At 36.9% G+C, this 15805-nt stretch overlaps 1 protein-coding gene and 1 long non-coding RNA gene across 5 annotated transcripts in view; one reads left to right on the top strand and one right to left on the bottom strand.

Annotated features, from left to right (window-relative positions):
• The window catches only part of LOC105833006, a 173078-nt gene that overhangs the window by 145741 nt on the left and 11532 nt on the right, over positions 1–15805 (top strand). The gene's annotated exons all lie outside the window — the stretch shown is intronic.
• Positions 11260–12331, bottom strand: LOC118647108. Its single transcript, XR_004964411.1, has 2 exons — positions 11448–12331; positions 11260–11368 (listed from the first exon to the last, which is right to left on the bottom strand). It is a non-coding gene; the product is annotated as an uncharacterized LOC118647108 (long non-coding RNA).

The following is a 15805-nucleotide window of genomic DNA, read 5'->3' as shown; positions in this document are numbered from 1 at the left end:
TTGCAAGCGTAGTATAGACCCTAATGAGCTCTCTATACGTGAAGCTTGGCTTGATTCCACGCCGTGGGTGGTCTGCTTATGTAAACCTGATGTTACATTTCTTCTTGTGAGTTGAAGCGCCGCGCTTTCGCCTAGTGGCGGCCGCGCGCACTACTCGCGGTCGCCGGGGCCGCTGACCCGGCCGCGGACGCTGCGTGCGCGCGCGCGCGTCGCGCTTTGGCGTGCCACCACATACATATATAGATATTTAAATATTTACACCGAGAAATAATACATCGATTTGACGTCGAATTGATGTCGAATTCATCTCTCGCTGTCATTTCTCGCTGGGCCCAGTGAGAAATAGTACATCGAATCGACATCAAAATCATCATTTCGATGTCGATTCGACGTCGAATTGGTATCGAATTCATTACCTGCTGGGTTTCTCAATTGATATTTACGGATTTTTTGCATGACTTGTGTTAGACAGAGTATGCGCTTGTGACTAAGAAGCATAAGGATATGGTCGTTGCGCTTGCTCAAGTAAAACATGTGGCCATTTCGAACGTGACCATTTTGAACGTGGCCGTTCCGAACGTGGCCATTCCGAACGTGGCCGTTACAAACGTGGCCGTTTCGGACGTGACCGTTTCGAACGTAGGCAAATTGAACTTCGTGCAATATTTTCCGTGGCCATTCCGAACGTGGCCATTTCGAATGTGGTCAAATTTACGCGTGGCCATTTCAAACGTGGACAAATTATATCTACTCGTCAGATAGTAATAAAAGAGCCAGATGAGCCAGATACCGAATATTTATTGGATATCCGGCACATTCCTAATTTTTTCTATACGTACTATGGTATATGCAAGTATATGGTATAGAATATATACCATACTATGGTATGTGGTATATATTCTATACCATATACTTGCAAAATATGCAAAAAATAAAATAAATTTTTTTTACCCACTACATTTTACAATACCCTCTTAAGAATGTCATTGACCACATTATTAATCCTGGATTATCACACCTCTTTTTTTTTCGAAGAAGGCTGTCACCCTGGGTTACCGTGACCCAACGCAATTTTTGGATTGCAATTTAAAAACTAAATGTTCAAAATTTTAAAAAATCTGTAATAATAAAGTCAAAACATAGAAAAATATATTTTAATTATAATAAATTATATTTTACTTATTTTTATATAAAAAAATGTTGAAAAAAAAACTTTTAATCACATTTTGTTTGAAAAATCATAATTTTCTTCATTTTTAATACTTTGAGCTAAAAATTTAGGATTGTACACTCAAAATATGTTATTTTAATTAAAAAGAAAAGTTTATAAATAAATTTTCAAAAAAGGTATTTATATCTTACATATAGAAAAAGTGTATTTTTTGACTCAACAAATTAATGAAATCTACGTTTTCTTGGAGAAAATTATTTTTTAATTAATAATTAGTTAAAAAACATTCAAAAACCAGAAATATGTGTAATTATAATTAGTCACTGGTTGTGCAATCATAACACAAGATACATGATTCTCAGATACATGGTTTTCTTCATTTTTCGATCGTCACTGGTATTATTTTTGGCATTATTACTTTGCAAAAGAATGCTCTTAAGTCCGCGTATGCGTAAATTATATGCCATCGTCTAAGAATATATGTTAAAAGACGACGCTTCTGTCACATCTGGATTACTGTGACCTAATGTTGTAACGGACTGTATTTCCTACGCGGACTTAACTTGCCGGGATCGGGTGTAGGAAGGTCCCTGAGACAATAGACTCGGCTTTTCCGAAATCAAAGAATATATATTTAATAAGATCGTGGATATGTACAAGCTATTTACAATTGTGTAAGTGTGTCGGTGTATGTATCGTGAGTTGTCGGTGGAATGAGTATTTACAGATGCGGTGTGTGTATGTGTGTCTGTGTAAGTCGCGCGTCGCGGGCCGAAACAGCTGTTCGCTGTCGAGCGCATAGCTAGCTCGGTGATGGTCGCGGTGTGCGGCGACGGGCCGGCGGGCAATGCCCTGGCGCGTGAAGCGGTGTTTCGTGGTGCGGTGAGGTGCGCGGTATGGCGGGCGGTAATCGTCGGAACCTCGAGCTCGGAGGCGCGCGGTATGCGGCGTGAAGCACGGGGTGTTGTGCCGTGCGGTGATCTTTCGTTTTCGAGTCTGATGATCTAGGAAAACGCCGGTCGATTTCGAGATCTCTCGAGGGAGACGGAGCACTCTCCACCCCCGTTGTGTTTGAACCGGGTGAGCGGGCGATTTAGGATAATCCGTAGCCGAGAATTCTCGGCGAAGGCGGAGTACGCTCTACCCTCTGCTACGGAGACAAACTAGGAGTTAGAATACGAGCGGTACCGAGAGCTCTCGGTTAAGGCAGAGAACACTCTACCCTAATTACTGATCGCAGGAAGCTTCTCAGGAGCGTACTCTGGTCGGGATCGGAATCCAGCGTACGGTCGGAACGAGAAGTGTCGCAGCCTCCATCGGAGCGGCTTTTTATACCCGCTCGGGTGGAGGATCGGGGATCCTCGTGGATCTTCGGGTTTCCCCGCACCCGCTCCCCTCCTGTGGAAGTTGGGAGCGTGCGGGGAAATACGCGGAGCGGAGACGATGTCTCGTCTCGACGCTTTTTATTTCGGGCGATTAGGACGGTGCCCGTTTGTGCGGTCCGGCGGGTGTTTGGCCGCGCGCGGTCGGTGATGACGGCGGACGGGAGGTTCTTTACAATGTACTTTTCAAACGACTTCCAATCAGATACTGACGTTTCCCTCCTTTGGGTAAGCGTCTTCATCTGTTGTAGATATCTGAAATCAATTTTAGATGGCATTACAAGTTTCATATTTATGCTCGCCTTAAAGATATCTTACTGTATAGTCTGTGCCCCTTGCTTCGGGATACGGTATCGGAGATCGCTGCCGTGGACTTCTCGGGTCAGGTTCCAGAGAGATAATGCCAAGAGTTGTTTCAACACTATATATTTACTTCCAACGAAATTATAAGTTTTTTTTAAATCATAAAACCCGTATTAAAATGTACCAAAAGGTGTTACGACAGGCGACATAGATTTGTCGTCATATGCAATTAAGCCCACTCGTTATCTTTTCGCGGTGTTTATATACACCGACTTTTGGCTTGTTACTGGAGGGGGAGATTCTTCCGTGGTCACTGGCCTTTAGTCGGTGCACTCGCTTAGCCAGCAACTGCTGGCTACGTACTTTGCATCCAAAATTAGATTTTGGGTGTTGTTTGTTTGGCAACCGGGTGCATTGCCCGGTGCGACGTCCAGTGTGAAGGCCGGACGGTGTTGCAAGCGCGAGGTGTCACTTGACACCTTCATCGCTCGCGATATTCGTTTTGTATGAGTGCATCACACTCACAACATCTCTCCCCCTTAATAAAAAGACAACGAGGGGGGCTGAGTTTTCATAGGAATTTACGCAAATTTTTTTTTGCCCTGTTATAACAGTTGTCGCTACTTTTAAATTTAATTGCATTTATAATTAGTGTTAGTCACCATGTATTTATTGTTACATATAATGTTTTGAGTCTTATACATACGTCTCGATTACGATACGTTCTTGGATCTGCCCGCACGTTGCTTTTTAAATGTCTCAAAACTGAAAATGTTGTTGTCCACGGTCTCATGGATTGCTTCTTTCTTATCGAGGAACATTGCAAGGCACCTCCGGCAATTCCTCGTAAGTCGGATTTTATAAGGTTTTATCACACCTGAAACACTGAGTGATGATCTTCCAGGTTTCATCGGGCGCAAGCTGTATCCAGTATCCATGTGATGGCTCTCGTATCTCTCACTGGGTTCTGTGTGGTCGATAACATCCTCGGCACCATCTCCTTCAGAAGAATTATGTCTCCACCAGACACCGTTCGGTTGGCTGTAGAGAGAGGCTCCGCAGGAATCGTTCGTAGCGTTCGGAATCGTCCAATGGGCGCACCCCATCGATGGGCCGACTTTGTTTGTCCTCCATAGGGATTCATTTCGCTGATTCTGAAGTTGGTGTTTTCTCATGCTTAACACATCTGGTGCCCTTGGGTATGGCGGTGGTTTAATGAGCTGGTCCCGTTGGGTCGTTGATGTACTCATGTTCGATAACTACTGTGATTGTGCAACTTCGGAAATCGCAACTGGCTCGTGTTGGTTGCGAATCTTTTCGTCGCTCGGCTATGTTATTGTTTTTATAATCCTGCCAAAAATGGGACTGATGGATAAAACCCATAATCGGATCATATGTGATCATAGCTAGATCAGCTTGTGCATCTTTGGTGCACGTGCTGTTATTTGCAAGAGTCCCGCATTCCGGTGTAACGCGATCGTGTGGCGTATTTGTTAATTCGAGACGTATGCATGTGAATGCTACGCGCTCCTTCCCTGCAGGGAGAGAATAATTGATTATATATTTTATTATTATTATTATTATTATTATTATTATTATTATTATTATTATTATTATTATTATTAGACATATATATTTTTTATATTAGAAGCGTGTACTACTGCTTTGTTTTAAAATAGATTTAGGTATCGTGTATTCTGCGTCTAGATCTAGCGTGATTCGCTTTTTAGGACTATTACGCTTTTTCTTTCGTATTATAATAAAACCTATTACTATCGCTATTATTATTACTATAATTGTGGTTCCACTTGTTGTCATTGGATAAATAAAGTGTGGCGATTGAAAGATTGAACTTGGATCTTTGTCTAGTTCATTATCTATTTCGTCTAGTTTGTTCTTAGAATTTTTTAGTTCTATTGGATTTTGTATAATCTCTTTTAATTTTATTTCTTTCGTTTTGTCTGTGTAATTTTCTGATTCAGACTTATATAGTAATGAAATATTATACTGTGGTAGATATGCTTCTACTCTTGTTTTGTATGGCATGAGTGATTTTATTAAATGCAATAAAAATAGTTTGTTTAGTTCTTATAAACTTTGTAAGAATTAAACAAACTATTTTAATTGCTTTTTTAACGAGTTTTTTTTAAATAAAAAATTTTCTTTTTTATTATAGTTTTTTGATTTCTATGTAATGTTAATATATTAATTGAAGCGCTTTATCATTATAATAATATATACTATTTAAAATAGAGGAAAGGCATCGAATTTGGAATAGCACTATATTTTTTAAATAATAGTTCTTAAATAATATTATTTTTTTAATAATATTATTTAAGAACTATTATTTAAAAAATATAGTGCTATTCCAAATTTGATGCCTTTCCTCTATTTTAAATAGTATATATTATTATAATGATAAAGCGCTTCAATTAATATATTAACATTACATAGAAATCAAAAAACTATAATAAAAAAGAAAATTTTTTATTTAAAAAAAACTCGTTAAAAAAGCAATTAAAATAGTTTGTTTAATTCTTACAAAGTTTATAAGAACTAAACAAACTATTTTTAGAGATTATACAAAAACACTTTTGAAAACACGAATTTAAATTAGAAAGTATTTTACATCAAATGATATAGTAATTTTTATAATACTGTTTTGTATTTTCTTAATAATTAATGTTTTCTTGACATATGTCAAAAAGAGCATCTGATAAAATGGAGGCCTAATTTAGAATCCGTATACAATCGGAGTATTAATGTTATATTTTGTTGATTCATACATCTTACATAAATTATGTAGTTTTATAGACTTTATGTTATTTTGTTAGATTTATCTAAGAAGCATATTTTTTAACAGGCACGCTTTTTTCGACTCGTCTATTGTCTTTTGATGTAAATAATGAAATCGCGTCTCGAAACATTTAGGTTATTATACATATAGGTTATATATTAAAGTTACGGTCACGGGCTAACTTATACTACGGTTACGGCGCAGCGTAGTAACAATTGTTATAGATAAGATTACTAGACCTCTGATTTCACGCAGTGTTCCAATTTATCAAACACGGCAACTTTATGTTTAAAACTTTACTACAAAATAAATATAAAAGACAAAATTAAAAAGAAACTGTTTTAAGAAACTACAAACATGTGAAATGACGGAAATGTTATCGATAATACTCTTACTATTGTTTAAACTGTGCAATTTGCAAGAGAAAATTGTGCAAATAAAACTCGGTTTTGACGAATTTGTTTTTAGCAAATTTTATGTAGAAATGAACATGAATGTATGAAATGTGGATTTTTATTTAATAAGATATTTAATAAGACTTTATTGCTTAGTACAAATAGTCAGAATACAAAAAACAAGAAAAGTAAAAAAGATACAGAAAACGTACTAGCAAAAGGAAAGGTTACAACAAAGAATGTTGATTTGAATCCTTCCAGAAATATATGTTACGCAAAAGAGAAACAAAAACAAACGCTAAAAGCTAAAGATTAAGGTAAAATATAAAAGAGTCGCACAATATACGTATAAGAGAGTTTGTCTCAGCTGAGAAGCATTAAATAAAGATTAATACAATATATAAATAAGACGCAAAGTAAACAAACGGATTTAAAAATTGATGGAAAAGGATGACGATGAAATGAAACAAACAGCCTTCATGCGACAAGAAAGGAGGGAGGAAGAAGATTTTATGGACAACGGAAGTTGATTATAGTACACTGTAGCATATAAGAAGGAGGCACGAAATTTAGAGGAGCGATGAGAAGGGAAGGATAGAAGGTAATGGTGACGAATGTTAGGTGCGAAGAATGAGTGGAGTTTGGAAGTGAGCTTAAGAAGACGCCTAAGGTACGACGGAGAATTAATACGAAGAAGAGAGCAAACAAGACAGCACAGGTGGAGAATACAGCGAGGGCGCATTTTAAGCCAGCTAGAAGTATCGAAGAGAGGAGTAAGGTGATCGAATTTACGGATACCATAAGAAAAACGAAGACATGAGTTTCTGACACGCTGAATACGCTCTGATAACTGTTGGGTACGAGCAGGTGCATAAACATCGGCATAGTCGAACAGGGAGACAATTATGGACTGGGAAACGACAAGTTTTTGAGAAGACGAAAGGATGTGACGGAAAGGATAAAGGAGGCGCAGCCGAGAGAAAGCGGAACGACATTTAGCTGTGACATTAGGTTTAAAGGACCAAGAGGAATCGAAATGTAAACCAAGGAGTTTAATAAAGGAAGAGCGAGGGATAGATAAAGAGTTAAGGAAGATGTCAAAAGCTTGGAGACAAGACAGGAGGGCAGGAAAACCAGCGACCAGGAGGAAGGATTTTGAGGGGCTCAAGCAAAGGCCATTAGAAGACGCCCAGTTGGCAACGATAGCAAGATCATTGTTTAAACTGGAAGAGGCGGATAAGGCATCAGAAGGAGGGGAAGAGCTGAGAAGAATGACGTCATCTGTATGCATAAACAGCTGCGAGGAAAGAGATGGAAGACAGGACGGAGACAACTATCTTGTAACGAACCTCCCGTCCGCCGGCATCACCGACCGCGCGCGATCCGGCCGAACACCCGCCGGGCCGCACAAACGGGCACCGACCCGTCCTAATCGCCGCAATAAAAAGCGTCGAGGCGAATCATCGTCTCCGCTCCGCGTATTTCCCCGCGCTCTCCCAACCTCCATGGGAGGGAGCGAGTGCGGGGAAACCCGAAGATCCACGAGGATCCCCGATTCTCCACCCGAGCGGGTATAAAAAGCCGTTCCGGTGGAGGCTGCGACACTTCTCGCTCCGACCGTACACTGGATTCCGATCCCGGCCAGAGTACTATCCTGAGAAGCTTTCTGCGACCGGCAAATAAGGTAGAGTGTTCTCCGCCTTAACCGAGAGCTCTCGATACCGCTCGCATTCTAACTCCTAGTTCATCGTCGTAGCAGAGGGCAGAGCGTACTCCGCCTTCGCCGAGAGTTCTCGGCTACGGACTTTCATCAAACGCCCGATTACCCGGCTCGAACACAACGGGGGTGGAGAGTTCTCCGTCTCTCTCGAGAGATCTCGAGATCGACCGGCACTTCCTCGATCACTCACCGCGCAGCATAATATCCCGCGCTTCACGCCGCGTACCGCGCACCACCGATCTCGAGGCTCCGGCGACTACCGCCCGCCACACCGCGTACCGCACCGCGCCACAAAATACTGCTTCACGCGCCAGGGCACTGCCTGCCGGCTCGTCACTTCACACCGCGACCATCACCAAGCTAGCTACGTGACTAACAGCGAACAGCTGTTTCGTCTCGCGGCACGCAAAACATACACACACATCTCACTTGTAAATAACCGTTCCACCGAACAACACACGACACACACAGACACATACATACGATTGTAAATATACTGTACATATCTATAAAATATATTATCTTTTATTTCGTATACCGAGTCTATTGTCTCAGGGAGCCTCCTACACCCGATCCCGGCGAGCTAGTCTGCGTAGGAAATACGGTCCGTTACAATGTAAAAAAAAACGGACCAAGAATAGAACCTTGAGGAACGCCAGACAAGACATGACGAGGAGAGGATAACAAGGAAAATGGATTATAGACAAGGACTTGCTGCGAACGATTGATAAGAAAGGAGCAAAGCGAGAATACAGTAAAGGGAGAGAGACCATAGAGCCTGAGCTTGTCGAGCAGGAAGTCATGGTTTATGGTGTCGAAGGCCCTGGTAAGATCAAGGGCAACAATGGCGGTAAGATGATTTGAATCGAAACTACGCAAAACACAATCGGAAAGGTGGAGTAGCTCCGTTATTGTGCTATGCATACGACGAAAGCCCGACTGATATTTTGGAAGGATAGTAGACGCCTCGATGAATAAACAAAGTTGCGTAAAACAAATACGTTCTAGTAACTTAAAGAGGAAGGGAGGAAGGGATATAGAACGGAAAGACGAGAGAGAGGACAGGTTTTTGGAATAGGGAAGATAATTGAGTGCTTCCAGGTAGGAAAGATGCAAGTGGATAGCTCAGTATTTAAAATATGGAGAAGGGCGTCTAAGCAGTGAGGAAGACAAAAAAGCATTCTGCCGGAGATGTCAAAGAGACCAAAGGATGTGAAGCGGATGCGTTTAAAGATATCGAACAGGAGGCGAGATAGGCGAGAATTTTCGGGGACAGAGGGATGAGAGGATGATAGGCGAGATAGTAGATCAGATGAATGGGGAGAAGCAGGAAGAAAATCGATGAAGTAATCGTTCAAGAGAGAAGGATTGAGGAGGTGCGCAGAAAGGGAGGAAGGGAAGAAGGAGGAGCGTGAGTGAGCCATCAAAAATGGAAAGGTTACGCCAAAAATGACGCGGAGAGAAGACAGAGTGAGCGAGATAAGAAGACTTTCTTCTCTCTACGAATCGCATAATTAGCTTCATTCCAAAAACGCTTATAACTAACCCAGTGAGTCGCTGAGCCAATTTGTGAAGAGCACGACGCTTTATGGTTATCAGATTCTTAACCACGCCATTGAACCAAGGCGAAGGAAGACGAGATGCGCGTTGTACATCAGAGGGGCGAGACGATCAAAGACGGTGAGCAAAGATGATGTGAAATGAGCAACCATAGTATCAACATGCGTAGCATCAAAGACAGGAGACCAGTCAATCAATTCAGCTCAAAATTAAGGACATTAGTTTGAAAACCGCGAAGATTCTGAAAAAACATAATACGCGAATGTTTACGAGGCCGATTGCATTTCAAGGTCACAAGGTGATCGCTAATGTCAATATCGTCCGCTACACTCGCGTTCGCAACTCTATCAACTCCAAAAGAGACCATGACAAGATCAATGAGAGATGAAGACTCGAGATACGCGTAGGAGTCGAGATAACTTGCCTGAGAAACAGATGGTTGGTGCTACGAATGCTCCCTTGTGCGGTACGCTGCTCTCGGTAGTAGTGAGCGCTCGACCACTGGCTGTCCGTACATAGAGTTGAGCACACGTGTATCAATATAAGTTTTTTTTTATATACTCTATCGTACATTCATAAGTCTACCTTTTCGATGCACATAATATACTGAATATAATATTTGCCAGTCTTATATCAGTATTACTGCTCTCTCACTATCCATAAGGCGTATTGTTCTAACACACATCAATATAATAGTACATAAAATCTTATAATTCTCAACAATAATTATACTTACAAGATAATCGACTTAAGGGAGTTTCTCTGCTCAGGCGCGGCACAAGTGACACAGGAGTTCAAGTAAAGAAAAATATTTAAATTACTATTTTGTTGCCTTTTTTGCTGTATATGGTCTAAAGTTAATAATGGTGAATATAAGAAAAAAATCGGCTATAAGGTACTATCTTTATTATTGAAATTTTTTTTTTCAAAATTGAGAATAAACATTTTTCACTATTATACCACCCTTAGATAACTAAATACAACAATTTGAAATTTATGTTATATTACTAGCACACATTTAGCATACTTACGTGCTGTATTACTTCGATTATTGTAAACTTTTTTTTATCTTATGAATTATTTTACTCAAACGAGCAAGTGCATCGTTTCAAAAATTTAACAGTACTTTTCTGGACAGCTAAGATATATTATTGTAAACTTTCACTAACATGTTCATTACTTCTATGTTTAATACGACAATAAAAACTGAAAAATCCTGAAAATTAATCGATTCCCATAAGAGCTCCCCAAGCAGCATTTTTCGATTAACTTTCCGACTATGGACTACTTTTCTACTAATCGCAACGTTGTAAGCGGTCCAAGAAAGTTAGAAAATGTAACTTATAATTAAAAAATAATACTAACGTTTTTTGGACGTTGTCTTACGTAAAAATTACGACGTGCTTTTTTTATCACTTTTTTAACGTCAAATATGAAACGGTTTAAGTTCTATTATCCGACGTTAAGGTATTTAACGTACGCCGTTATACTCTGCACCACACTTTTCGAGCGACTTTAATACGTAATTCCCAACGTTAAAGTTTGATATAGTGTGGAACGCCAACTTCGCCATTTTCATTCCTCAAAGAGGAAGACAAATAATCCGCCATTTTCTAGTATATTTAGATTAATATTTTTTAACGCAATTTATTAACAATTTAAAAGATTTAAATAATACGTGTTAAACTTAATTTTGACAACATGTCTATTTTAAAAGTAATTTTGATAAAAAAAAATAAAAATCTAAATTTTAAAAATTTCAGTTATTTAATAAAATATTTAGTAAATTGGAATATTTTAGGTGGAATTTGTCTAATTTTGACCTATCATTTTCACATTTATCAATAAAGTGGGTTTCGTTATAAATTTTCAGTGTTGGGTTCGTGTATTTATGGCAAAATTACAATAGCATCAAAGACTACGCAACTATATTTTTCCTCTAAAGCCATTTTATTTGTGCTAAATTGATAAGTACATATTATGAGACATTTATTACACCAATGCCGTTATATGGTTTGAATAGAAGCACGAAAACTACACCTAAAATATTACGAGTTGTAAAAAAATAACCTCAGGTCTAGCAGAGTGTACAAAAGCAAAGTTTACAAAAATTACTTACACCAACGTTAAAACTGGTGAAAAAAATGTAACCTCAATTTAATTTATATAAATCGGCTCCCAACGTTGGTATAACCCAGATAACAAAATGTCTGCACAGTGACTGCACAGTGCGTGCTCGCGTGCTTAATAATTGTCACAGTGTGACTGCACAGCACCATGCAGATGCGTCCTTCTTTGAGACTCATATCGCTCGCACATGTAAGTGCCGCATGCGCGCGGGTGGTAGAAGCTTCATGTGAGTGTTCTAATTGAGACTCATATCGCTCGTATACATGCGGCATTCACGCGTGCGAGTTGAGTGTTAAATGATAAGATAATAAAAATAAAAAACATTTTTTGAACGAGCGAGCAAAAGAGAAAGAGAGAGAGAGAGAGATCGTAAAATTTAATTATTGCCTTATTTTGTCCTGAATATTCACCTAATGTAATTTATTTTTATAGACTTATTAGAAAATAAAAATAATGTGAACGATATTTTAATCCGATGATGCATATCTTTATTAAGACAAAACGGGAAATAGCTGAGTTAAAAATAAAATTAATTTTCTACTATGTATTAAATTAAATTAAATTATATATTGAATATATATTACTTTGTGTTAAGAACGAAAAAGAAATACAAAATAAAGATAAATATAATACTTATTTACAGGTACGTAACTAATAAGGGAACGGTTAGGGCTATCCCTTACTGACTTTGATGGGCATTGGATATGTTGTAGACTCTACAACGTAAGCTCTACAATGAGCATCAGAAAAGTTCAGAAACCCGTATTTTTTTATCGGCTTATCTCGAGGTTTAGGGGTTGTTTCAACCACTATAAAAAAATGTATTTTTCCATTTTTACCAATTATCTTCTAAAATATGAGATATATGAAAAAATGTTTTATACAAAAGTTTTATAGTATTTTATACTCTTTACAATGATGTATTCAATTCTTTTAAAAATGTCAAATGTTCATTTTTTGTTTCTTTTTTTAGGGGTTGAAACAACCCCTAAAACTCGAAGCTGATAAAAAAATACGGGTTTTTTTTATGCTCTACGTATCCAACGCCAACAAAATCGGTGAAGGACAGCCCCGACCATTCTCTTATTGTAAGTACAGATAAACGAAATAATTTCAAGAAATTATGAAGTTAATTGTTGAAAATGTGAAAAATATTAATTTCTTTAAACTTAGATTATTTTATGTTTATAAAATTAAAAGATTGTAAAATGTAAAAAATGTCAAAACTATCAAAATTCAATATTTCTTGAAAGCTTTACAAATTTACACACTTTACAAATTTTCTAAAAATATCAAAGTTTAATAAACTTTTAACATTGTGACCATTTCGAAAATGTATGCATTTTTTATTTTATTGAGATTTTACACACCAGTTAAATATTAATTTCTAACATTTTTGGATTTTTTTATTATTTTTATTCTTTATTGTATTTTTATTCTAATTACATTTTATGAATAATTTTAATTTTAATTTTATTTTAATTAATTCTTGTAATTTTAGGAATAATATGTTTCAATTATTTACACGCAATATGTGTCGCTTTGAAAATTTTTTGCTATAGTCAAAAGGAACTTATTTTTTTCCTAATTTTTTGTCACTTTAGCAACGTTCTTTTTCGACTGTAAACTGTAAAAAATTTTCAAAACGATCACACGTATATACTGACTCAATAATTGAAATATGAATATTCTAAAACTAAGAAAACTAAAACTAATTAAAATTAAATTACAATGAAAATTATTAATCAAATGTGTTCGAGGCTAGACCAATTTTATTAGAATTTCAGCATTTTTGGTTTGCTCTGTTTTATCCGCAAGTGGTGAAAGCTGCTGACAGCCATCGCGCTCGTTGTAGTTTGTCTATTCGATGCACCTAGTCGCACAGCGCTGTCACTAACTCCTCACGCGCGCTTCTTTCGTTTTCTCGTATCGCGGTAACTATGCAAAACATGCCCGAAAAAGGGCATGTCAAAATTGATGTCCAAATAAGGCTCGAAATCAGTTCTCTTGGCGCTCTCCTCCGCGATCGCGATTGTCCTAAGACGAATAAAAATAGTCAGTCTCTCGCAGCGCGCAACCGACATTAGATCGTCCCGCAGATCTCTCCCGTCATCCGTCGATCTTCCCTGTTCAAAAAGTACGATATAAACTGATAGAAACATATAGAAATTTGATAGAAATTTAATATGATTTTATCTGAATCTATTGTTTCTATCGGACACTAGATTTCCTGCCAGATAGAAAAGTTATAAAATTCTATCGTTTCTTATCGTATCTGAAATAAACGATTAAAACTTTATCTGAATACGACTACTTTTATATATGATCCTATCTACTTATCGTTTTGAATATGAAATTTACGATTCAAGGTCTATAAGACTCTATATGAATTAATCTGAAATTGTTCTTATACGTTTCTATCAGATGTATTCCAATTTTGGCGGACATAAAGTTCTATCGTTTCTTATCGTATCTGAAATAAACGATTAAAACTTTATCTGAATACGATTATTTTTTTATATGATCTTATCTACTTATTGCACGAAATATGAAATTTACGATTCAAGGTCTATAAAACTCTATATGAATTAATCTGAAATTGTTCTTATATATTTCTATCAAATATATTACCATTTCGGCGGACATAAAGTTCTATCGTATTTTATCGTATCTAAATTAAACGATTAAATCTTTATCTGAATATGAGTATTTTCCTATACAATTTATATGGCTATCTTACTGAATATAAAAATTATGACGTAAAGTCTATATAAATTAATCTGAAATTGTCCCTATACGTTTTTATTAAAAATATGTTATATACTATAATAGTTTTCTATCATTGTCTATATAATTGGAGATATTTTAAACAGGGAAAAATTATTTCGCAATTTTGCCGAACATAACATTTTATCATTCTTTATCGTGTCTGAATCAAACGATTAAAACTTTATCTGAATATAAAATTATCTGAATAATTTATATAGACTTTAAGTCGTAATTTTTTTAATCAATAAGATATCCAGATAAGATAATATAGGAAAGTATTCATATTCAGATAAAGTTTTAATCGTTTAATTCGGATACCATAAAGAACAACAGAATGTTCTGTCCGGCAGAATTATAAAATAACAGCACACAAAAAAAAGGTTGGTCCGGCGGACTAGACTAGTCAATTCTTATGTATTTTGACCCGCTGAATACGAATCCAAAGTCAAAATTGCAAAGTTAGCTCGCATTTCCTAACCTCAAAAAAAAAATTTTTTTAAATGTTGGCGGACCAGACTATATAATCAGTCAATCCTTATGTATTTTGACCCGCTGAATCCAAATCCAAGGTCAGAATAAAAGAGTTAAATATAATAGAAAAAGGGAGTGAATTTTCTACGCTATTCATTCACAGAAGCTCAGACATGTTATAAGTATTGAATTTTCCCCGGATAATGTGCTTACGCAAGCTTGCACGTTCCAAATTATACATTTAAGATCCAAGCTGCTTTTACAAGGTGTTTTTTTGAGGTTAGAAAAAAATAAGCCAATTCAGCAATTCTGACCTTGAATTTCGATTCAACGGGTCAAAATACATAAGGATAGACTACTCTGGTCCGCCGGACCAACATTAAAAAAAATTTTTTTTGAGGTTAGAAAAAATGAGCAAATTTAATAATTCTGACCTTGGATTTGGATTCAGCGGATCAAAATACATAAGGATAGACTACTTTGGTCCGTTGGACCAACATTAAAAAAAAGTTTTTTTGAGGTTAGAAAAAATGAGCAAATTTAGTAATTTTGACCTTGGATTTGGATTCAGCTGGTCAAAATACATAAGGATTGACTGATTATATAGTCTGGTCCGCCAGACCAACATTTAAAAAAAATTTTTTTGAGGTTAGAAAATGCGAGCTAACTTTGCAATTCTGACCTTGAATTCGGATTCAGCGAGTTAAAATACATAAGGATTGACTAGTCTGGTCCGGCGGATCACTTTTTTTGTGTGCCTGTGATAATTGTTCCTCCTTGAAATATCTCTTAATTATTATAAAGACAACGATAGAAAACGATTATTGTTCCATAACATATATTTGATAGAAACATATAGGGACAATTTCAGATTTATTTGTATAGACTTTAAATCTATAATTTTTCTATTCAGTAAAATAATTAGGTAAGATCATATAGGAAAGTATCCATATTCAGATAAAGTTTTAATCGTTTAATTGAGATACGATAAAGAACAATAGAATTTTATAAATTTTCTATCAAATTTCTATATGTTTCTATCATTTTCTATCCAACTTTTTAGTTAGTACGCGGCGCCGCCGATAGGCTGGTAGGCGATTACTCTCT

Source organism: Monomorium pharaonis, chromosome 8 (genome assembly GCF_013373865.1).
Source record: "Monomorium pharaonis isolate MP-MQ-018 chromosome 8, ASM1337386v2, whole genome shotgun sequence".
Taxonomy (NCBI): Eukaryota; Metazoa; Arthropoda; class Insecta; order Hymenoptera; family Formicidae; genus Monomorium; species Monomorium pharaonis.
Note: the sequence above shows the minus strand (reverse complement) of the source record. Positions and strands in the feature narration are given on the sequence as shown.